This window comes from Peromyscus eremicus, chromosome 12 (assembly GCF_949786415.1).
Source record: "Peromyscus eremicus chromosome 12, PerEre_H2_v1, whole genome shotgun sequence".
Taxonomy (NCBI): Eukaryota; Metazoa; Chordata; class Mammalia; order Rodentia; family Cricetidae; genus Peromyscus; species Peromyscus eremicus.
The window spans coordinates 21563541-21589423 of record NC_081428.1 but is presented as its reverse complement, the minus strand read 5'-3'; the positions used below and the strand labels follow the sequence as shown (position 1 = coordinate 21589423).

The 25883-nt window shown below is 36.5% G+C and overlaps 1 long non-coding RNA gene across 2 annotated transcripts in view; it reads left to right on the top strand.

Annotated features, from left to right (window-relative positions):
* Nucleotides 1–25615, top strand: part of LOC131922176 (uncharacterized) — a 45676-nt gene extending 20061 nt beyond the window's left edge. For both annotated transcript variants that reach the window (XR_009382227.1, XR_009382226.1), the window contains 2 exons: nucleotides 18831–18947; nucleotides 25389–25615. This is a non-coding gene — a long non-coding RNA (uncharacterized LOC131922176). The remainder of the gene's footprint in view (nucleotides 1–18830; nucleotides 18948–25388) is intronic.
* The last annotated feature ends 268 nt before the right edge of the window (nucleotides 25616–25883 follow it).

The following is a 25883-nucleotide window of genomic DNA, read 5'->3' as shown; positions in this document are numbered from 1 at the left end:
CACCATGCCTGGCAATGGTGGTTTTGTAATATACCAAATATAAATATTTGAGATATATATATATATATTTGGCATATATATGAAAAAAGTCTAGTAATACTATACTCAAGCTTTTTGAAATTTAGTCTTCATTTTGCAGACCATGTAAAGGAGAGGTCTACACTCTAGTTCTTAGTAGCATCAAATACTTGTCTGTAATTGTCCCACAGTTTTCCCATTTTAATGGTTTTCTCCTTCTTTATTGTCATTGTTTGAGGTTTCCCAAGAGACTTACTTCTGCTTATTCTTTGGAGGAGAACAGAGTGTATATGTGTTAAGCAGAGACCTCCTATAATTCTGTTTCCTTTACTTTTGTTCCTGCTTGTATGAACAGATATTCAGGCTGATTTAAGGTATGTGAATTATGCCATGAAAACATGTGAGAATTATTGGATAAGAATCATCATCATCATCAGGTTTGAAGTCACTGAACACTTTGGATAGTTCAAATCTCTGCTTACCTCATAAATTTAAATTGCTTTCTCTATGTGGGAGGAGCTTATTGAATTTCCAAGAATGTATGAAAATAATAACATATGTAGAATGTTTTGCATTTTGCAATTTCCATTACCAATGTTTGATAGTAATAATGAATTTCCATAAATAAAATCGCTGATTTTCCTGCATCTAATTCATAGTCAATATTTTGGAAGTATTATCATTAAAACACATCATGAAAGAGCTTATATGACAATATGTATGGGGTCATGATAAGGCAGTTCAAATTAACACTGCAGTACCTTGGCATCTGAAGGTCAGCTGACTATGCCGATATATGACCTGTAGTTGTCCAGGTGTCTTATTAATAGAAAGTTATTTGTGGAGAATAAATGCAGTTTTTAGCCTTCTTTTTCTCCTGGTGGCTAAGAACGATCCAATTCACGTAAACTTCCTTAGTCCACCAGAATATCTACAGGAAGCATATTTGAACATCATAGCTGAGCGTACTTGGAGGTTGATGAGGTCAACTCCTCAACAATGTTAATGAGGTCAGGGAGATGGGAGCTTTGTTCTCTCCCTATCTCCATGCCCACACCATACAATTAACTCCATTCCTTCATTTGTCAAATGCTGCAAGATAACTAGGCTGAAGTTTGTTTACAAATCAAAGAAATCTAGTACCTATACATGTACACACTCACACCATCTCATATGACAGCCAGAGCTTTGTATGCACCATGCAATCAGTAATTTTGAAATAAATACATCTCTTTTCTAATAAAATGCAATATGAACTAAGGCAGGTGAGAGTGGCATTAGAAAACACTTAAATCTAGGAATCACTTCATATTTGCTGTGCTTTAAAATATTTAAATATTTAAATCAAATTTACTAGTGACTCTTATATCTCTTGGAGGCTGTATCTCTCTCCTTAAGACAAAGTAGAAAATTACTATTCTACATAGTTTTCCTTTCTCTTTAATAATTTTAATTGTATACCCTTTAGAATAGATAAAAGAAACAAGTTCGATTTTCATCTGCTTGCATTCTTTTTCCAGCAGACAGAGACTATTACAGAGAGCTGTGGAAGTGCCAACCATAAGTCACCATGGAGTGCCCATCCCTCAGTGGACATCTACAGCACCACACTTACACCCAAGGGAAAGTCACAGAACAGGGGGCAGAAAGATTGTAAGAGCCAGGGGACTGGGAAGACCGCTGTAAAATAGTGTCTTCTGGGCATGACCGGGATGTTGTGCCCATAACTTTTGAGTAGCATGATTGCTTGTAGAGGAACATACCAGTCAACAACTAGCTTGTATAAGGAAAGGCTCACAAGGCCCCACCCCTGGTTGAAGAGCCATAGGCTGTCAATGGGTGCAGGGAAGGGGAGGAGGAGTTTTCTTCAGGAGTGAGACCCCTTATAGGTTGATCACAACCACAGAGTCAGCCTTATATTACATATGGTCAACACTGTCTAGATTCAATAGGATCTCTCTGTCTCTCTCTTCCTCTGTCTCTGTATCATCTCTCTCTGTGTATATGTGTGTATAAAAAATAATAATAGGGATAGAAAAAAAAGATAGGAATTAAGGAGGGTAAAGTAGAAGATGCAGGAGGATTTGGAATGAAAAGTGTGGTTGTGAAGAGAATACATTATAGTCATGTATAAAATTCTCAAAAATAATAAAAACATTTTAAAATGCCTTTAAAGATGTCAGGTTCTAGTAAATCATAAAATGCATATTTTATTTTGTACTTGAAAACAATTAAACAGAAAATCAGTCATTGAAATAATATGTGACTATGTTTTTATCTCATGCACATAAATTAATGTACATTAAATGAATGAAAATAATCTGCACTTCCACAAGTCTAACTGCAAGAGTAAGATTGTCACAAAAATATTTCAAACACTTTCAATTTTGTATAATTTGAAAGTATTTCATAAATAATTTTTTCAAGTTGTTGGGTTTTGCTGTCATATGGAGTCCCTCCAAATTGTTGTAATGTGCATTCCAATGTGGAAAGCAAATCAGTCTGTATATCACAGTTAAGTGCAGTAAGATGTTTCCATCAGCATACATAAAGAAGAGAACAAAGCATCACATATAATTATTTTGCTCCTGCAAACAAAAATATAATATTTTTAAATACCCAAAGGTTCCTAAAAGGAACAGATTTGCCATAGTGCCAAAAATGAAGAATCAGCTGATCTCCAGGGTGTAAAGTGCATCCATTTACCAGACAATTTTCAGGAGTTTTGTAATTAAGATTGTACTTAAGACTCACCTGGGAACTGGACAGAAAGCCTGGCATCTGACAGGCCTTGGAATAATGAAAATACACAAGCTGAAACCCTTAAAATTCTAGGACTCAGGGAAGTATACAGAAGGAGGAAAACCCGTTTCCAGGATCTAGAAATAATGGAGTTTCCTCTACCTGGGATTGAGTGAAATGTAAAAATGAAACAATAACAATTGTCTTTAGTACACAATTAAAATCCCTGTCTCTGCAATGAATAAGTTACACAGACACAGACACACTTTATTATTAATTCTGAAATGATAGTCAAACTACACATGTTAGTCCTGGCGTGGGAATACCAATGATTCAATAACAGAATTCTTTGCAAAAAACACTGAAATAGAATACATAATCCATGGTTCCATGGAAATATGCCCCTGAAATTGCAAAATATAGGAGGAAGTAGAGAACTTTCAGACAATACACAAACTTGAAAGAACTGTAATGTCATTTTCTTTCTGTAACACAAAAGAAGGGGTTGAAACCACAAGAAAGTAATACTGTTTTAAAAAAAGCAGCCAAATGAAGCTTACAGGAAAAGGCTTGTTTCACCTGTTTCTAAGAATGACAGATAAGGTAAAAGATATTTACAGAGAGATATATCCAGATAACACCAGGATTTTGTTATTCTGTCCTCTGTCTTCCCTTTCTCCCCTTTCATATACCTAACAATTTCACTTTTACATCCATGTCCTTTTTTTTTTTCTCCCCTAGATTCCCTAAACGAGAGAACTTGTGATACTTATCTTTGTGGAACTGCCTTTTTTCAAGTAAAGGCTAATCTCTAGTTCTATTTGTTTCTCTGTAAATGACAAAACTTTACTTTGTGTGTGCGTGGGGGGGTTGGGCGTTCAAGACAGGCTTTCCTTGTGTAGCCCTGGCTGTCCTGGAACTAGCTCTATAGACCAGGCTGGCCTTGAACTCACAGAAATTTGCCTGTCTGTGCTTCCAAGTGCTGGGGTTAAAGACATGTGCCACCACTGCCCTGAAAAATTTTATTCTTTATGGCTTAGTAGAACTCAGGAAATAAGAACAACTACTAACGATGAGCCAGTTAAGAAGCTTCTGTGACACAAGCATATGGTCTCTTCAGCAATTGGGTCTCAATATCAGGTTCTGGATGGTAGCCAAGAGTATTGGTATGCATGTTATGGGAGTAACCAACCATTCTCTGATTGGATCTAAGGCCCTCTACATGAGTTGGAACTCATAGCTAACACTGTTAAAGTGGCCAAGAACCTTTGGCTTCATAGGTTCTAGGCCCTAGAGGAGAACTCAGTACTGTTGTTCTTGTCACTGGATATAGTACGACAGTGACTCCTGATGACTTATTGCTGTACCCACAGATCAGAGAATCTCTCTATCCTCATCAAAGTAGCTTCTCCTTGCAGTTGATGGCAGTTAACACAAAGATACTTAGTGAGTCAATGTGCAGAGAATCAGAGACTGTAGACTGGTCAGCCCTAGATGGGACATACACCTGTCCCCTCATTGCTCAGAGATCTCTACAGAAGAAGTGGCTGTAAAGATTGTAAGAGTCAGAAGTGGAGAAGAATATCAAGGAAACAGGCTTGTTGTTGTTGTTGTTGTTGTTGTTGTCATTTTCTGGACATATCAGGGAAGCTGCACATATGAACTCACAGTAATTGTGTCCACATGCACAAGACCTGTGCAAGCTCAAGGAAGAAAGGTCCCAGGATAGAGGGGTCATGTGGGCATGAAGTCCCACTGCTAGCTGAGGAGCTATGGGAATTTGATAGCGGCTGGAAGAGGGAGAGTCAGTTTCCTTTAATGGTGTGATGTCAGGGTGAGCCCCACTCAGAGGACTAGTTGCGCAATACAAACTGGACTCCACATCCACAAACGAGCACACATGTAATATTTTAAAAGTATGTTTTCAATCATAAACAAATTTTAAAACTACAAATAACTCAATATTATGTAGCTAAGACCACTAATGAAATAAAAATAAGTCTGTAGTACAAAAATGCTATCAAGAAGAGCCGTGTGCAATTGAAAGTTTAAACATATAAATAATTCATTGATTAACAAATCAGAACGTAAATAGAAATAGAAAATGTTTTCTAACAGGTAATAATGAACATGTTGTATAACAAAACCTGGCAGAAGTAAATAGTATAATTAAAGTGTATAGCTTTAAATGCATTTAACGAAAATTTAGAGTGGAGAATAATGTCAGTAGTGCTGAACCGCCTTGTAAATATGTATGGATACGCCCAGAGACAATTACCACTCTCCGCCTTGATGAGAGATGCCTCTCTTTTTAGTATAGTGCAGGACGTATGGCTTCTCAGGATGCTGAAAATAAGTGGCAGTTGAGTGCTCACCCCTAAAGAAGACATTTATATAATTCTTCCCAAGGTTCAGGGAATACTGTTAAAGAGCAAATCAGAAAGATTTTAAGAGCCAGATTATAGAGAGTCGTTGCCTCTTCTGAATAAGACACAGCTGTTGCAATCATGATTCTGAAGGACTACTGTAGAATATTATTTTAAGGTGTGTTACTTTTGTTTATGTTGCATTTGTTTAACTCTGTGAAGCTGTGTGCCTGTCTTAAACACCTGATGGTTTAATAAAGATTTGAATGGCCAATAGTGAGGCAGGAGAAAGGATATGCAAGGCTGGCAGCAGAGAGAATATATAGAAGGAGAAATCTGAGAAGAGAGGGGTAGGAGCCAGAGAAGAAGGAGGACTCCAGACGCCAGCCACCCAGCTACATAGCCAGCCACGGAGTAAGAGTAAGATTTATAGAAGAGAAGGGGAAAAGCCCAGAGGCAAAAGACAGATGGGATAATTTAAAGTTAAGTAAATCTGATTAGAAATAAGCCAAGCTAAGGTTGGGCATTTATAATTAAGAATAAGCCTCTGTGTGTGATTTATTGGGAGCTGGGTGGCAGGCCCCCCAAAAGAGTGAAGAGCCGAAACAACCAACAACAGACTGCCGATGAACACAAGGGGCCTAAACAAGAATGGGCCATCAACAGCCAGGTGTTGATGGAAGAGTGGCTTTTGGGTCTTTACCCCTCATTGCTTAATTGCTTGCTCCTGAGCGGTTCAGGGAAAGGAAGAGTCATTGACTTTAGTTGTGTTTCCATGGTTACTGTACCAGGCTCAAATGCACAGTCACAGCCTAGTGCTCAAACAGGTATGGTTAAACTGAATCAGAAATAAAACTACAAATAGGAATCTGGGAATGTGGCAAGGAGGAGGGAAGATTTGAAAAGATGAGCAAACGATAAGAGAAGGTAAAGGGGGTGAATGAAATAACCAGAACACATATTATTTATGTATGAGATTGTCAAAGAATTAATTAATTAAAAATGCAAAAAAATTTTTACACGTATAAATAATGTAAGGAGCTGTGGTGATTTGAAAGAAAATGGCCTCCAAAGGGACTGGCACTATTGGGAGGTGAAGTTTTGTTGGAGTAGGCATGGCCATGTTGGAGGAAATGTGTCACTGTGTGGGTGGGTTTTAGATTTCCTATACTCAGGATACTGCCCAGTGTCTCAGTGGACTTCCTGTGGCCTGCAAATCAAGATGTAGCCAGCATCATGCCTACCTGCACGCCACCATGATGATGATCAATGGAACCTCTGAAACTGGAAGCCAGCTACCCTAATTAAATATTTTCCTTGTAAGAGTTGCTGTGGTCCTGGTATCTCTTCACAGCAATAAAATCCCTAACTAAGACAGAAGCGTAATAGAAATATAATGGTGTAATAACATTCAGAAAATCCATAAAATGAAACCTTAAAAAGAAAATACAATCAAATGGATCACCAAATGAGCACACTAACTCCTCAGGTTTGCTTTCCCCACTCTAATCTTTTCTGAGGTTTTAATTTTAAGAGATTGCCAGTAAACTCTGATGTCATGAAAACAGCAAACAGCATATCCTCACATCAATACAATGCAAAAGGATTATTTGATAAGTGGTTTTAGAAATTTAAAAGTATCTATGGAAATATAGGTCTAGGTGTGTACATCTTATTTTATATGAAAATACTCTATACAGGAATACTGTTAAAAGCTCCATGTGAAAAATAAAATAGGCATTTTAGAAAAATATACTTAGATTAGTGTTGTAGGAAACAACTTATAAATCAGCTACACACAGAAATTTTAAGAGTGAGATGTAAAAATTTACAAATATTCTCAGGATAATTAGAGGATATAGATGTTGCATAGAACAATGAGAAGCTGGTATTTTTCTAACACTGACTAAAATCTAAAGGACCTGCCAAATCTGGATGTGGGATTTCAGTCACTTCTGTGCTGTTGGGAATGTGACATGTGATACTTTGCAAACATAGTAGCAGTATCTATTCTAAATTAATGCCTATGTTATAGCCAAGAAGATCCATACATTCGGCACTGTCAATCGCAATAAATGTATTAAATTATGATATTTTTATCATTTTAAACCAACTATCCCAGGTATGGTGGCACAAGCCTATAATTCCAGCATTGCATTAAATCCTCCAGTATAAGGAGGATCATAAATTTGAGGGCAGCTTGGGCTAGCTGGTAATACTGAATCTCAAAAACGAAAACTAACTGAAGAATGATCACCAAAATGAAAGTAGATTAGCTATATAAAGAATGAACACCTCTGCTTCCAACCATATGGATGCATCTTACAACATGGAACAAAAGAAATTGGGTACATAAGTAAACGATTGGTTGCTTCTATGACATTTGCTATTGTTCTGATGTGGTGTGAATGTATTACCAACAAAGCTCCTACTAATTATCTTTAGTACAGATGGTTTAAGTTCTCCCCTCAAAAGACAAAGAATGTGTGAATTAAAAATATTTCACTGTATGCAGCCTACAAGAGAATCACACTAATTAAAAAGTGCACAGCTTAGAAGTGAATAGTATAAAAAGATACTTAATGCAAATGATCACTAATTGAAAAGAGAGGGCTAAAACAAAATTCTGATGAGACAAAAGTTACTGGTAATGAGTTAGCAAAAAAATATTATAATTGAAATGTTATATGCCCTAACATCAGATCTTTTAAATACACAAAGCAAATATAAGGAAAAATTGCAATGTAGTAGTATAGTGGACTTTAATACTTTGACAGTGGATGGATCTTTCAGACAGAAAATCAATAAGGAAATGTTGGGTTTTAATAGTAGTTTAGAACAAGCAGACATAACATACAGGCACTGAATATTCTGTTCAACATCAGCATAATGCACCCTCTTCTCAAGCACACACCAACATTCTTTGAGAGAAATGATAAGTTAGGTCATAATGAGTCAATATGTTTAAGAACATAAAATTGTATTAAGCTTATTCTCCAACCACAATGTTATGAAATTGGAAATAGAGTATAGGAGGAAACTTGGAAACTTCATAAATTTGTAAAAAATAGTCAATAACATGCTCTTGGAGAAAAATGATTCATAGAACAAATTCAAAGAGAAAATGTAAAAGCCTTGAGACAAAGGTAGAAATGCAATATACTCAAACCTAGGTTGATGCAACAAGAACTGTCTTTTTTTTTTTTTTTTTTTTTTTTTTTTTTTTTTGGTTTTTCGAGACAGGGTTTCTCTGTGTAGCTTTGCGCCTCTCCTGGAACTCACTTGGTAGCCCCGGCTGGCCTTGAACTCACAGAGATCCTCCTGGCTCTGCCTCCCAAGTGCTGGGATTAAAGGCGTGAGCCACCACCGCCCGGCCAAGAACTGTCTTAAGAGGAAAACTGATACCTGTGTCTAAACAAAGCTGAGAAATATGAACAACCTTACATGTGATAGAATGAAAAAGAATCCAAGGAAAATCAGAGGAAGAAATAAGGTGAGTAGGAAAAAGCATGATTTTCTTCTTGATTAACCTTCTCTGCAAGCACCCATGGTCATGACCAGAGTTGTAGCTCTTAGTGGATTCTGAGTTCAATCAAATTAACCATGAAAGCTGGTCATTGAATCCCTTTCAGTGCAGCACACATCTCATGGCTTTATTCTATAACATTCTTCCACTAGCACCTCAAAAGGCTCGTGGCCATCACATGATACAAAATGCTTTTAGGTCATCTCTAAAAGCCCTGCAAGTCTTCACAGATTGAACGCTGCTCAGAAGCCAGAAGTGCAAGGTCTCTTCTGAGACTCAAAGCTACATGTTAAGTGTGATCCCATATAGAACAGAAGCACAAGTGACATGCTTCCAGGATCCAATAACGTATAAAAAACATTCCTTTTCCAGAAGTGAGGAATGAATGTATAGAAAGAAAAGATTAGACTAAAACAGACTGAAACCCAGAAAGGAAAGCATTCCACCCTGCAGCTCCATTTCCAGACCTAGGGCTCTGGTGGCATAAACTAGGCTCCACAATTTTTGGGTGGCCCTTTCCTTCCAGTTCTGCTGCCTGCAGCACATGTGATCTCTTTCTTAGGCCAGATCAACTGCATGTCTGCAGCTTTCTTTTGTAAATATCTCATGCTTCATATATTTCCAATGTTCTGGAATCTCCCTGACAACTTAGCCCTTGTCTTTATAGATTAATGGAAGGTCTTTTCATGGCCTTCTTGGAAGGAATATGATCCTACTTGTATAGCCTAATTGCTGTTCTGGAACTATGATACAAGTCTCCATGATCCTCTTTCTCTTACATTTTGAATACCAGCAAAGCCAGCACCCTCTGGATGATCCTGAGAAGTTATTTTGCTAGCTCAAGATGTAATTTGTTCCCCTGATAACGCAGTTGAATTGCCCCATGTATCTCCCTTGGTAAACATAAGAATACACTTCTCTAGATTAATCACGGAAGCCCTTCAGTGGCATGTTTAACCCATTCTCTCTCCTTTCAAGTGAGTTTTCACTTGTATAAGCTGGGGCCTTCAATGGGTAGAATTTTACTCCCATAAAGTTTTTCCTATTTTCCCAGTGCAAAGCATGAGGTCTCACCTTACTTGTTCTTATTTCTTAAACATTTACAGTTGCCTCAGTCACCCATCTTGTCCACAGCTTAAACTTGCTCATGCTCTTTTCCACACCAAACTGCACATTTTCATATCGATCTTCTCTATTGCCCCTCGCTTCTTTATAACCCAGAAAAGAGCCCTGAGTGGTAATCAAGACACAACCTGAATCCTGTGCTGTCTTGAAATTTCCTTTGCCAAGAAATTATTCTATTACTTTTAAAATCCAACTTTACAAGTTTTCAGGACAAATCATTCCAGAGGGAGGTTTCATAATGATGGGGGAGGCATGACAGCAGATGGCAAGGGCAGAGAGTTGAGAGATCACATCTGCATCCAATGCAGGAAGCAGAGAGTGAGCTGGAAGTTGGGTGAGGCTATAAACTTTCCAGCCTCACCGCAAGGGATGGATTCCCTTCAGCAAGGCTGTATCTCCTAAACGTTCCATAACTTCCCAAACAGTACTACCAACTGGAGACCCGGTATTCAAAAACATATGCCTACGGGAAACTTTCTTATTCAAGTCATTGCATAGGCCATCCAGTCAATTAAGACACGACAACAGGAGTATACGATTGCTTATGGACATCATTTTGGTGAAAATCAGTAAAATCAGTCATCATGAAGCAGAGAACAGGAAGTTCTGGCACTGGTGCTTCCTCTTTTAATTAGAAATTGAGGCCATTGATATTTAAAGTTATGATTGAAAGGTGTGTGTTCATTGTAGTCATTGTGCTGTTGATTTTTGGTGGTGTTAGTTTTGTTCTCAATAGTACTTTGCTTTTCAGTAATTATACCTTCCTATGTTTAAATTCTGTAGTCTTATGGCTTTGCTCATTCTGAATATCAGCTCCAAAAATTCTCCCTTGTTTTCTTTAGGTTTGGTCTGTTGAGTTTAATAGTTTTAGGTTGTTTATATCCTGGACAGTTTTTCTATCTCCTTCAACTATGGCTGGTAATTTTGAGAGCTGCATTAGTCTAGGTTGACCATCATGGTCTATAGGATTTGGAATGCATTGCTTCAGAGTCTTTGGTCTTTTAAAGTTGCTATTGAGAAGTCAGTTTTTTTTTTTTCTGATGGGTTTTCCTTTATATGAGACTTTTTTCCCTTCTCTAGCTTTCCATACTATTTTGTTGTTTTTCTGTATACTTAATATTTTAACTATGACATGCTGTGGGGAGTTTCTTTTCTGGCCTGACTACCTGGTGTTTGTGTGCTTGTTGTATCTGTTTGGGTATGTCATTCCTTAGTTTGTTGACATTTTCTTCTATGATCTTATTGAAGACCTGGTCTGTGCCACTGACGTGGGAATCTTCTCTCTCATCTATTCCTATAATGTAAAAGTTTGGTCTTTTTATGGTGTTGCACATTTCTTACATTTTCCTTTCATGTGTGTGTGTGTGTGTGTGTGTGTGTGTGTGTGTGTGTGTGTGTGTGTGTTTAATTTTTCATGTTCTTTACTAATTTCGACTAGATCCTCTACCTTATCTTTGGACCCTAATAGTCTATTTTGTGTTTGATTTATTTTACTTATAAGGTGTTCCCATGATTTTTCTCGTTGGGTTATTGAGGTTTTCATCCTATCTTTATTTTATCTACAGTTCTCTTCAATCTTTCTATTTTTTTTGTTGTTGTTGAATAATGTTTTCAAGTCTTGGACTCTCTTCATCATTTCTATCAATCTTGTATGTACTTTCTTGTCTTGGGAATCACTAATATATTTATTAGTGATAATAATTTTTTTCTTTTAAATTATGAGTTCTGAGTTCATCTAGATAATTCATATTGGCATGCATTTCTAAGACTGAGATATTTGGGAGATGGGGAGACATTGCCTTGATCTTTCATATTCTTTGCATTTTTGTGATGGTGTTTAGGTATGTGAACTTCTTTTGCTAGTTCTGCATTTCATATGGACAGAGCAAATTTGGCCTGAAGGTTGGATATGGCTTAGGTGGATTGGGGCCGAGGAGACATGCTAATGCAGAAATGGGAAAAATCTTAGTGGGTTCTACCCCTATACAAAGAACTATGGGCACTAATGACTACTGGGAAATGGAGAATTAGCCTTTTCCAGGCGTAAGCCGCTGGTTGATTTTCCAGACAACAAAATCAGACTCAGCAAGTTGTATTTATTCATTTGTGTATATAGTTGTGTGTGTGTGTATGTTTGTATTTAACAATCATAATTAACAAAAAGAGACTGTCTATTTGAGAGTAGGGGACATAGGGGGCTGGAGGTAAGAAAAGGAAGGGGTAAGTGGTATAATTATATTTTACTTAAAATGTATTTTACAAAAATTAATTAAAATCACCAACAGATATGTGAAAAGTAATTCAATGTATCTAATTCTTAGGGAAATCTAATCAAATCATTATGATATTCCACACCATGCCTATTATAATAGCAATTAATAAAAAAGTAGGAGATAATAGGTGTTGGGGAAACTGTGAAGAGTGAATTCTTATACATTATTATTACAGTCGTCACAAAAGTCTATGTGGAAGTTCCTCACAAACTTAAAAGTGGAACTTTGTTATAACCCTGTAGTTGTCTCTCTAGGCTTATCCAAACTAAGTCAACACAGAGATATTCTTTCCCCCATACTTACTGCCTTGGTATTCATAATAGAAAATCATGTAAACAAACACAGATATTGTGAATAGAAAGGCAAGTTCACAAATCAAGACATATGTTATGGACTATTTGATGTTATACAGAAGGTGGGCCTGCCATTTGAGACTATATGGATTAAAGTGGTAGACCTTATTCTGTGTGAAATAAAACTGGGACAGAAAATTATTTATCTTCCTTACCTGTGGAATCTAAAAATGTGAAACAGATTCAAAAGTATTTTAAACTCCAGTGATAAGGGAGAAGAGAAAAGAGATATAAGGTGAAGTCAAAAGGTACAATGTTATAGTTATATAAGATGAATAAGTATATAGAATGAGTAAATCAAGTCTGTTTTTGAAAATTGTATTACAATTAATAATATTCTATTACATATTCAAAATTTAATGAGAGTAGAATTTAGATCTTTTTTTTTTTTTACAAAATGTATAACTGAGATAATGGGTATGCCAATTTTCTCGACTATAATAGCTATTTTACCATATGTATGTAATAAATCATGTGTCATATCTTAAATAAATACAATAACCGTTTGAAACATGTCACTCTTATAACCAACAAAAGGTGGTAATGTATAAAGAATACAATGTTAATACAAGTAAAAGTTCTCACAAACCGTGCAAGAAAAAAGTAGTCAAAGGACACGGATGAGATCTTATCAGAAAAGAGCTTAATGCCCAGTAGACTGCAAAGCTAGCTACTCAAGCTAACCACTAATTAGGAAGTGCAAATTAAACCAAATTGAAATATCATTTCACACATATCAACTGGACAAAAATAGTCAGGTAATACAAGTCTTGGCCAAATATAATTTTCTAGAAACTCAGAAAAACTACTCATGGGTAGATATACTGATATGCTTGAGATAGTAATTTGAAAGTCCAGGAAAATGTAAGATACACATAGCATTCAAAGGGTTATTTTTCTTTTTTTAAAAAAAACAAGGTTTTTATTTTGTTTTTGTTTTTTTTTTTAGATTTATTTATTATGTATACAATGTTCTGTCTGCAGGCCAAAGAGAGCACCAGATCTCATTACAGATGGTTGTGAGCCACCATGTGGTTGCTGGGAATTGAACTCAGGACCTCAGAAAGAGCAGCCAATGCTCTTAACCGCTGAGCCATCTCTCCAGCTCCCTCAAAGGGTAATTTTATTTCTATGTTTATAACACAGAAATATTTTCCAAAATATTCCCAAGGAAGTATATAAGCTATAATAAAAACGTGGAAAAATTTATACCAATGGAAACAAACTTTTTTATCTTTATAAAATATAATACAATCATCCAGTTAAAATAAATGAAAGTCAACCTCTACCGGCATATATGTTTATCAATCAAAGTATGTAGAAGAAAGATGAAGTAGAGCATGATACTACTTATGTAAATTTAATACAAATATTTATGTACATACACATATATTTACTAAATTGTGAGAATAGTATACATACATTCATGATAGTAAGTCTTTAAAAGAAGACATTGGAATTTCGAAAGTACAGTTTTTTTTAATATAAAACAAAATAAATATGAAAGCTTTTTTGTGGGTTTGTTTTTTTAAGACAGGGTTTCTTTATATAGCCTTGGATGTCCTGGAACTTGCTCTGTGGAGCAGAGATCTGCCTGCCTCTGCTTCCAAATTGCTGGGATTAAAGGTGTGTGCCAACCTTGCCCAGCCTAAGAGCTTTTTAATGCTTCATTTCTTAGCCTGCATGTATGTATGTGTACTGTGTGCAAGCAGAGGTCAGAAGAAGGTGTGGGATTCCCCAGAAATGGAATTACAGATGGTTGTGACATGCCATATTATTGCTTGAAACTGAAACTAGGTCTTGTGTAACAGCAATAATTGTTCTTAACTACAGAGTTGTCTATGCTGGTTAGTGTTGTTGTTGTGTTGTATCTCAACTTGACCCAACTGAGGTAGTCTGAGAAAATGGAGCCCTAGTTGAGAATACTTCTCTGTCATATTGGCCTAAAGACAATCTGTGGGCCACTTTTTGAATGATGATTTTTGTGGAAGGGCCCTGCCCACAGTGGTACCACCCCTGCGTAGGTGGTCTTAGGTTATATGAGAAAACAAGCCACGAGGAGCGAGTCAGTGACCAGTATGTATCCACAGTTTATCCATCAGTTCTTGCCTCAAATTCCTGCCTTGACATCCCTCAGTGACCAACTGTGATTGGGAAGTATAAGCCAAATAATTCCTTCCCTCTCCAAAATGCTTTTGGCCATGGTATTATCACAGCAATAGAAAGCATACCAAGATATCACCTTTATAGCCCTGCTGCAAATTTTTAATTACTAAAAAGAGATAATACCTTGAATTTCGTGTAAAGTTAATTTGTTGGACCTAACTATCAATTTTAGCAATTTTTTTTATAAAAGGTGACAGAATATTAACATTACTATAAGGAAATTTGCATGCCCTGCACTATAATCACCTTTATATATTTTAATAATACAATAGCTTCTTCTTGAGCCAGGATGACAGTGGAGGAACCCAAGCCTTGTGAAGGAGTTAGCTTCTAATCTTAAGTTTTTATTATTCTTGATGAATTACATCCTCAAGGCTTTGGATTCTCTCTTTTATAAAATGATGAGTTCGGACTGCACCAAGGACTTAATTGTGTTCCTTGTAAGTCAAAATATCAAAGCTATAGTTCTAGTGTATAACATTTTCAAATTGTTCATCAGTGTGTGGCTGTATTTGGGGAAAGCCCCTTTCAAGAAGAGATAAATGAGGCTGATGGCATGCACACTAAGCCCTTCCGTCCAGTCTCACTGATGTCTGTATTATAAGAAGGAATTTAGACCAATTAGGGGAACATACCCATAGAGGTCTTTTTGCCCTTTACCTCTTCTCTAATGATTACTGGTGTATTAGTTCCTTTTGTGTCATTTTGATTATAGTACTCCACTAAAAGCATTTATGAAAGCCATGACTCAGTTTGGCTCATAGTTCTCAGGGGTGTTAAGTGTGGCATGGTAGAGTGACTCAGTTAATGGCACAGGAAGTATGTGTGTGGTGGAGGTTGTTCACTTCGTGGCTGGTAAGGAAGCAGTGAGCAGGGCTGTGGTCAGGAACCAGTCTGGTACTTTCTTCATTTCTTTCCTTTTTTATATTTTATTTTTGTTGGACATTTCATTGGCAACGTTGTATTTGATTTTTTAGAATTTTGAAGGTTAGAGTCAAAGACCTGTTACCACCAGCTAAAGTGATATTACTTATTTTTCTCATCTGTGTCACAAAGTTCCTGACAGATTTAGCTTTTATTCAACATTGAGTCCCTGAAGTCCTAACATTCCCAGTACAGTTCAAAATTCCAGCATTCAGTCTTTTCTGAGACACAAGACAACTCTTACCCATAAGCCTGTACTAACTCAAAAGTAAAATTATATTCTTTTATTATAAAGTAGCCCAGGATAAATATTCCCATCCCCAAACAGAAGTGCAGAAAGACAGCAAGGGAAGATTTGACTCAAACGGTACCCAAACCCAGCAGGGCAAGCACTAAGTTCTGTATCTCCACAGTCAGGGTCCACAGCATTTGGTGTCCTGTAGGCTCTAGTGGCTTAGGATGCTCCACCCTTCCAGGATGCTCCACCCTTCTAGGATGCTCCATCCTTCCACTGTTATCATCTGCAGCATGTGGAACCTCTCTCCCCTGAAGTTGCATTTGGGACCTGCACTTTCTTTTGTAGATTTTCTATGTTTCTGGTATCATCAAAATCTTGGGGTCTCCAATGCACTTAATCTGCATCTACCGAGCTTCACCTGTCTTCCTGTTGGGGTCTCCTCATAGGGAATCCGTCTCCATTGCAGACTGCTTGACCTTCCTGGCTTTTCTCAAAACCCACAGAAGCAGCTCCCATAGCCCTCTAATTCTGCTTGCCTATAAAGTCAGTTGTGAATAGAGAGCAGACAGCAAGTAGGCTGCCTGCTGGAATAGCTTGACCCGCTTCATTACTAGACTCATCCAAATTTATCCTGAAAACCCGTCTCCAGAGCCCAAGAACCACATGGTCAAGTTTATTTACGGTAGTAATCCAACTGTGTGTCAGTGTCAGTTTGCATCTCTGTGGCTAAGACACTGAACAGAAACAAACTGAGGAAGGAAAGATGTATTTCCTCTCATCATGGCTGGGAAGGCATGGCGGAGTGGTTCAGGTCATAGTGTGAGGACTGTGGCCAAAGCTATTCATGTCATAGTAGACTAGAAAGCAGAGTGGAAGGATAAAGCCACAATGTGGGGAGTAACTTTCAAAGGCCTCCCCTAAGACACCTCCTTCCATCAGCTAGTTCTCAACTCCTAAAGGATCTATAGTCTCCTAAAAGAATGAGACCAGTGATGGCATCATCTTTCAAAGCATGAGTCTGTTGGGGACATATATTTAAGCCTTAACAACGGGTACCAAAAAAGCCTTTGTAATAAAATCTTTATGTATCATCATTTAATTTCCATGATGTCAGTTTCTTTGGCTTTCCAGTATATTATTACCAGATCATTATCAGTTTTCCTTCTGCATATAATAAATTGTAAGAAATTTCAATGTTTGTTTTATTCTGTGTTAGGTTGTACAGCCAGGATGCTTAAATATATTACATGTTTTCATAAAAACAACTTCATGATAATTAGTAATCCTTAGTGAAATGATTAATTCTAGAATTTGGCAGGAAATATTGAAAATGAGACTAAAGAATACTATAATGCCATGTACATACTGATGTGTACAGGAACCAACTGGAATAGCTGGATTCATTTGAGAAATAATATAACACAGTATTAGATAACAGTGACTTAAGAGCTTTGCCATGACAAATTATTAAGTCAATTAGTCAATCAATTAGAAGCGATATGTCTATTCTAATATAGAATTGTGAATAGTTTATATAGATAATCCTTTCTTAAAGGAATAAAATAATAAACTCTCACTAAAGTGTGAACTGCTCATAATAACTTCTTTCCAAAGGATACAGTACAAGAAATCGAAAGCACACTTTAGAGTGAGCATGCTTGGTGACAGTTATCTTACTACAGTTATCAAAATCACATCAACAGTCATAGATCATATTGTTAGTATACATCTTGACATACTGTGATAAGAGCGGTACTTATGTGATATCTCTATACCCAAACCCAACAAGTTCAGGACAATCATGAGGAAAACACACAATGAATTTCGTTATAGAAATAGCTCATAAAATACCTGGCCAGCACACCTCGAAGCCATCTAAGTCATCAAGTAAAAACCAGGTCCAAGAGCCTGTCACAAGAAACATGGGTGAAAGGTGACAGATCCAACAACCAGTTGTAATATGGTATCTTAGAAATAACTTAGAAGGAAATATAAAATCATATGTTAGGAAAAATCTAGGAAATGTGAGCAAATTAAGAACTTTAGTCATGGCCGGGCGGTGGTGGCGCACGCCTTTAATCCCAGCACTCGGGAGGCAGAGCCAGGTGGATCTCTGTGAGTTCGAGGCCAGCCTGGACTACCAAGTGAGTTCCAGGAAAGGCGCAAAACCACACAGAGAAACCCTGTCTCGAAAAACCACAAAAAAAAAAAAAAAGAACTTTAGTCATTAGCAATGTGTCTATTTTGGTTCATTGATTGTAACATGTGATATTAAAAATTGGACCACTAGGCACAAGACACATCCAAACTTTTATACTGTCATCTGTTTTTCTGTGAATCTAAACTTGTTTTTAAAAATAGTCTATTTTTAAGAAACTGAAATCACAAATCAAGGATTCTAACATTTTGAGCATGCTGCTGATACTAATATGAGATAAGGATTAAAATATTTCTAAAATGTTGTGAGAGATGATGTGAGTGCATACTAATGAATTTTAATTAACTTAAACTTTGGCTTAGTTTTTGAAGCCTATAAGGAAGCTTACTCTGATTCCCTGCATGTTTTTAGGCTTTTCTCCAGCATGATGACTGTATGGGAAATGTAACTTAGTAGGACATTTCACTTTTCTATTACTTCTGTTCTTTGAAATTTGCCATTAGGGAGGTGATTTGATTATTGTTCTGACCTTGCAGACAACAGAACTAGCACAGTCCAGTGAGGTGCTTAATGTCCTAAAGCTAACAGTGTCAAGTCAGACCTGAACCCAGCCCTAAGGCACACAGCCAAAAGTTCTTTTTAACCACCAGAAATCTCCAAATATTGTATTGCATATAATTACCAGAAAAATGTTCTAAGAGACACTTCCACTGTATGTTTACATATTTATAAATTACTGGTATTTATTTCTGAATTAATTTGAGGTACAATATAGTCTGGTAAATTTTAAGATTATTCAATAACAAGTACAATGATTTCTGTTGTTAGCTTGAATACCAGGTAATTATTTATGTGACTTTATTAATAAATTATTTCTGAATATCAACTGTGATTATTAATCTGAGAGGATTTTAAAAATGCATTTATTTATTTTGTTTCAGAATTCATGTGGCAGGTTGGAGGTATGGAACTCAGGTTTGTTAACAAGCACCCTTAACCTGATGAACCCAGCTTGACAGGATTTAGGAACTCCTAGAGACTAAGCTGTGGACATGACTGTGAGTATATTTTAGAAAGTTTTGGTTGAGATAAAACAATTGACCTTGCATGTTGTGGATAGGGTCCGAGACTGACTGAAAGGACAGGACCAACCTGCTGCCCCTAGCGCTTGCTGCCACAACTGATCCTTGCCACCTTCGGTTCCGCTGACAGTAGAATGCACCTTCAAACTCTGGCCCAAAGTGAACAACTCCTCCTTTAAGTTGTAGTAGGAATGAGGAATGTAACTAATATGTGAGCATTCTGATTATTTCTTGACACATAAACTATCTCTAAATAGTATGGTGGCTCTTAAAACCAACACATATTTTCTTAGCATCTCTCACAGATCTCTGATTAGCTGTGTTCAGCTGAGAAGGCCTCACATGTGCTGGGGTCACATGGTGACTTTTGAGTCACTTGATTTCATGCTCATTAGTTCATTGCTCCTGAACTTGGAAGATTCAGAACTCCAATGGCCTTAGGGTCTTTGAAGTTCTTACATGGTAACTCAGAGTTCCCAGCCATATGTGTCCCAAGATAGAGAGAGCTGGGCATGTTTTCTTTGCTCTTTTATCTGACCTAAATCCAGGCAGCATCATGGTTGTTCTTGTTTGTTGAAAGAATTGTTATGTACTCAAGGTGGAGGAACTTGGACTCCTACTTTGTGATGGAAGGAACATCAAAGAACTTACAGGTATATTTTTAAGTTATCAAAGTGAGAATCTGAACTCAATTTTCTTTTATGAAATAAAGACCTTATCTAGCAATCCATTGGTTCAGGGAAATAATCCAAATAGCACCGTGTGTTCCTTATTGTTACCTGCCGTAGCCACATCTATGGACATTCTCCTGTATTTATTAGAGAAGAAAATGTACCAGGCTTTTTCTTTTGGGCCACCAACCAGCTCCCAAATGATGACACAGAGACTTACTAGTTTTGAATGCTTAGCCTAGCTTAGGCACATTTCTGGCTAACTCTTTTAACTTAAACTAACCTGTTTCTCTTCATCTACCTTTTGCCTCGGGGCTTTTTACCTTTCGTACTTCTGGAGATCTTACTTTCGCTGCTTCTCTATATCTCTCTGTTTGGTGTCTGCCGGGCTTCTTGCCCTGAGCACCTCCCTTTCTCTCCTTTTGTTCTTCTTCTTGAGCCTAGATTTCTCCCCCTATTTGTTCTCTCTGTCAGCCAGCCTCACCTATCCCTCTTCTGCCTAGCTATTGGCCATTCAGCTTTTTATTAGACCAATCAGGTGCCATAGGCAAGGTAAAACAGCTTCTCATAATTAAACAAATGCAACATAAGCAAAAGTAACATACCTTTACATGGGTGAAACAATATTCTGCAGCATAAACAAATGTAAAACATCTTTGCCGTGTTAAAATCATATTCTACAACAGGGAAAGAAATCTCTGTCCTCATCTAAGCCTAGGAAGGCCTTCTAGGGCCTTTCCATCCCAACTCTAAGCTGTCTTTACCCTGCACCAAGACTATAAATACTGTCTTGGGTGCTCCCTTTCACTAAGTTTTAATGTTTATTCTTAGTGTTGGATTAATTATGGGCTAATCACCCTTCATCACTCACTCATCATATCCAGGGCATTATTTTCTAGATTGTTTTTGCACTCTCCTAAACCAGAAACAATCTCAACAATAGAAATTTCAGGCAGCCAGGCCATACTGATGCATAGACATAATTCTACCACACATTGTTCTCAGTGATGGTTTATTCCAGGGTGCTGTGGTGTACACCTGCCCTGAGGGTGCTTGGAAGACATAATGAGTATGTTTTCCTCTACTGAAGTTCCATTTTGTTTTTATCTTCTTTGCAATCTTGTGCATCTCTAATAAAATTTGTAATATTGTACATTGTGACAGTTAAAAAATGCCTCATTTTAATAACTAATTTAATCCAGTTTATTCATATGAAAACTTCATATATAGCTAAATACTGTTTTTTTTACTCTGACCAGCTACAATCTAGAAGTCACGTAGAAGGTATAAAGCCCATGTCATTGAGCTCTTCTCTCATACCCTGTTTGCAAAATTTAAAGTACTTATAATATCAACATTTTAATCACTAAAATATTATTTACTATTATTTTCTGTCCACTCTTCATTGTAGTCACTGGAGAATTACCTGATAATTATAAACTCTTTCTGGGGTCTTTTCAGAGATACTTTTATTCTTTGTGCCCCTATCTTCTCTGGACAGTACTACATGGGTGTTGACCTTGGGATGCATTTCCTCTCTCTGCTTCTTTCTCCATTTTTAACCATGTATTTATGGTATGTTCTGGGGAAATTTTTCCACTTCTGTCAATGTGTTTATCTTCCCTTTAGCTTCGGTTATTGAAGTCATATATTAAGGTGATTTTGTTCTTGTTGTTTTGTTTTAAATAATATTTTTGTTAATTCTTTAGGAATTTCACCCAATGAAGTTTTGCATTTGTTTTATTTAGTTTCATAAAACTGGTAATACATTTTCTATAATCTATCCATATTTCTTAGATGAAATATCTACCTGAATCATCTTGAGAGTCTTATATTTTAAGTATCTTTTCTTGTTGTGTAAGCAGTTATTTTTATTCCTTTTGATTTTATTCTCTCCACCCTAGTTTTCATTCAAAACTTATGTGTAGATTTGCGAATTTTTGCTAAACTGTCAGAAGTCAGCCTTGCGGGGAAGGGTAGAACCTGTCAAGGGTGTAGAAGGCACTTGGTTTTCAGTTAGAAAGGGAAGGGGTTAATATCTCAATGCTGGTTTTCAGTTCTAAAATCTGTCCGTCTTTCATGGCCATCATCTATTGGAATTACAACCAAGCTTCTTTGTCCTGAATGGTGTTCATTTCTGGAGACAAACACAACTATAACTGTAGAAGCATCAGTGGTTGGTGAGGGCCATATCAATTAATCTTCTCCGTCTCCCTGTAGTAACCAACCAATATTACCCATAGTAGCAGGCTGGATAATAGGGGGAAGATTTCTCTTAGATTTTTGTTTTTAATTTTATTTGTTTTATGTATATGGATGTTTGTTTGCGTGTGTATGTGTACTATGCAACTGGACTTACAGATGGTTGTGTGATGCCATTTTATTTCTGGGAATTGAACCCTGGTCCTACAGAAGAGCATCCAATGTTCTTAATTGATGAGCCATCTCTCCAGCCCTTACATCTGGCTTTCAGCAGTATATTGAGGACATATTTGGAGTTAACTTCTTGATTCTTTTTGATGGTTGCACATTACTCTATTCTTAAACTGTATTATGATTTAATTACTCCTTGCAGATTTTTGTTTCTAGGATTATAATCTTGAATCATATTTTTACTAAATATTCATAAAACAGAATCTTACAAATTAAATTACTGGATTATAATGTGTGCATATTTAAAATTATTTTGTATCTCCACCACAAATATAAGAGAATATGAAAATACTTATCAGTTTGCAAGCTGATACCTGAATTGTGCTGTGTGGCTGTTCTGACCTGTATTGCTTCTATTATAAATTTTTTATTTTATTTTTCTTTCCAGCATTACTAAAATTGTATTGTATTGTATTGTATTTCATTTATTTATGTATAGATTGATACAAAATCCAATTATTACTTTCCTATGATGACTAATTTTCTTAATTCTGTTTATTGAGTAAAATATTCATTTCCCAGTGATTAGAAATGTCAGATTTATCATTTCTAGATTCTGATATATACTTGTATGATTTCTGAACTTTATTGTGGTCTACTGACTTGCTTGTCTGTTCTTGCATTTAATCCAGACTTTATTTTCACGACAACAAGGAAATCCATTTGAATATCTGACAGGCTGCATAGCTTCTTGTTTTTCTTTTTCAATATTTTGTAGCTTTTGTGCCTCCTTGTCTATTTCAAAAAACAAAAACAACATGTCAAGCTTCTCTTTGGTGTATCATTGGGTTTATTTAAAGCTTGGAAGGGATATTGTATAAATGGAGTTAATTCTTCTTACTTGGGAAAATTATTCTTTTTCTTTTGCAATGCTGTATAGATTTTTCTTAAGAGATTTGATTGTTTTCTTGTTAGTTTCATGCTATCAATGTTTTGCACATGTAAAGTGAATCCTTTCCAACATTCTTATACTTTTTGATTAATAAAAAACTGTTGGTTCCTGTCAAAGAGTTGATGAAGAGTTGATATGACCCTATGAATTTTCCTTTTGATCCTCTATTTTATCACTTCTATTTCACAACTTATTTTATTGAAAATAATTTCATTTTGTCACAAACTCATAAAAGTTACATGATCTGAAAATGATAGTAGCTTGTTTTTTTTTTTCTTTTCTGAGGTTTAATCACTTAGAGAAATCTTTCCCATAATTGTAACATAAACTGAACTCTCCAAACTACTTGGATCACTTGGCTAATTCCTGTCTTCTAGTATTTATTGGAAACTCTCTTAATACATGACTTATTTATTTGTCTGTTTTCTGATCTACATATGTGTGTGTTCCTGTGTTAAAAGCATTTAGAAATATCTGACATATTTCTCTGAAGAACTAGAAATAATCTCACATCTGCTGAGAAAACACATGCGGACTGAATTCTTTTGCGAGGTGACATGGAATTCAGTTTTCCCAAGTGGTCCTCAGTATGATATCTACCACTTAATGTTATTTTGTTGTTACTTTTTACTTTATTCTTATATCTTTAACCAGAGTTCTCCAGATACTGAGACTTTTTCAAATGAGTTCCTTTTGAATGCTTGGTTTTCTTCAAGATTTCACCGAACGCTTTCTGTGGCCATGTGATACTGTGACACTTGTCTCCCGTTCCAATCCTCCATCTGGATCTATGCTCTACTTGGCAACTCTTCTCTGTGGTAGCAGCAGCCTCAGCAGCACTGGGGAGGGAAAGGGAACTTTACATCTTCTTTGGCAGGAGTAAACATTTCCTGCATGGTGTCCAAAATGAAAATAAATTACCCACTGTGCAGAAACATGGAAGTCATGATATTCTCGATGAAATATCATTAAGCAGTCTCCTGGCAATCATGCTTTTGGGTGTTACTGTTTATAATACCATAAAGCTTATATTTCTATGAGGTATAGAATGATTTAACAAATAAATAAAACTTGTTTATTTTGTGAAGTTTAACTTTATTTTATACACTTTATTTACAATTGAACATTTTTTTGAGTGTTCAGGGATGTCATCCAGTATATTTGTGTCTAACTGTCATTTATGGTAGTGGTGGGGCACACAGAATAGAGGTGACTCAGGCATATGTATCAAGTAAGATGCATTGCATATTATCATAGCCATGATTTTCAAGTTAGTTCTTCAAAATGAGACCTTTTCACACTCAAATAAAATTGGATAATTGACATGCCCTTGTGCATTTTCTTTTGCAACAATAAATCCTATTAGTAAGATCATTAATGCATGATTCTTTGTCCTTTGCTTGAAGTATAAGCTGATTCTAAATCTTCTGTCTTCCCTTGACCTTTTGCCTTGCTAGTTATTTTGTTTTTCTTGTAAGTAAGATCACCCTATTCTCACAACCCTTCTTTATTTATTTAACTTTTTAATTTGGTTCCAGCTTCTTGGTGTACTTTAACAAAGAAAACCCAAAGAATACTGAAGGCTTTTAAAATACCAAGTAGGGCAGAAAAATTACCTCACTTGTTTTTATGTGTGATACTTATGAACAATCATCCAATTCAGTATTTGTTTTTCTGGCAGGAATATTCATTATTGACTCATCCTTTCTATTCCCTCCCTTGTAACCTTGAAGGTAATGCACGGTGAATAGAAAATGAAATTTAAAGCATAGAGAAGAGATTGGGGGTCACAAGAAGGTGGTATTATGGTTTCTCAAAATTAGCTTAGCATCTGTGATATTTGTTAGGCAAACAAACTTTAGATATTAAATCAACAGTATATTGACAGTGGTTCAAAATTCAAATGCCACCCAGACACTCTTGTACTTCAGCAGCAATGTAAATAGGATCACATTAAACATTCTTATTGCTGATGTTATCATAATTTTGATTTAGTTCCTACAAACAATTTTATAGCTTTTATCTTTACACTTCAAACTAATCACCTCATGCTGTCGTTTCAGCCTTCTGGGTAAGAGTTCCATATTTGAGTATAGTGTGAATTCAGAGGTTTACATCACTTTACAGTTTATAAAACTATTTCATACACATATTCTCATTTGAATTTTACAGCCTATATGATAGTCATAGAAGAGTTTGTAGATCCATTTTACAGTGAAGCATGGATGATCCAGTGATTTGGGAAGTAGTCTAGAAGGTTGACACATAGTCTAGAGGCTAAATCCTCTGGGCACCCAGGGCCTCGGATGGTACATATGTCCATTGTTTCCTTAGTCTGTTGTTTTATTAAAGTAAAACATGGTAGAAAAAAAGTTCAGTCATACTGTGTCTGTTGGTTTCATTTTTGAACTTTGATTGCAGCACCAGTCAATGGCCGTGTTCAAGACTATATGGAGTGAGTGTGAGCTACAAACCTGAAAAGGGAAGGAATAAGGAGAGTGAAGAGAGGAAGCTGCACGAGCACGATGTGATGCAAATGGCTGGGAGCACCAGAGATGCCATCATCACATGTTGCCACTGCTGTTTTAATAACCAGTTCTGTGGAGGACATTAGCGTTGCTCAAGTAGAAGATAAAAGTAGGGCATACGTGGGTGCCTTTTGTTTCTAAAGCTAATATTCACAGTATGCATGTGCGATTTGTATCTGTAGTGATGACAAGATTGGCCACTGTTATAAGATAACCTTCATCTTGGGGCTGGAGAAGTAGATGGCTTAGAGTTAAGAGTACTTACTGTTCTTACAGAGGACCTGGGTTTGTTACCCAGTACCCACCTCAGGCAGCTAGAAATTACTACATTTCTAGGAGTTAAGATGTCTGGCATCTGAGAAGATCTGCAAGCACATGGTGTCCTGGT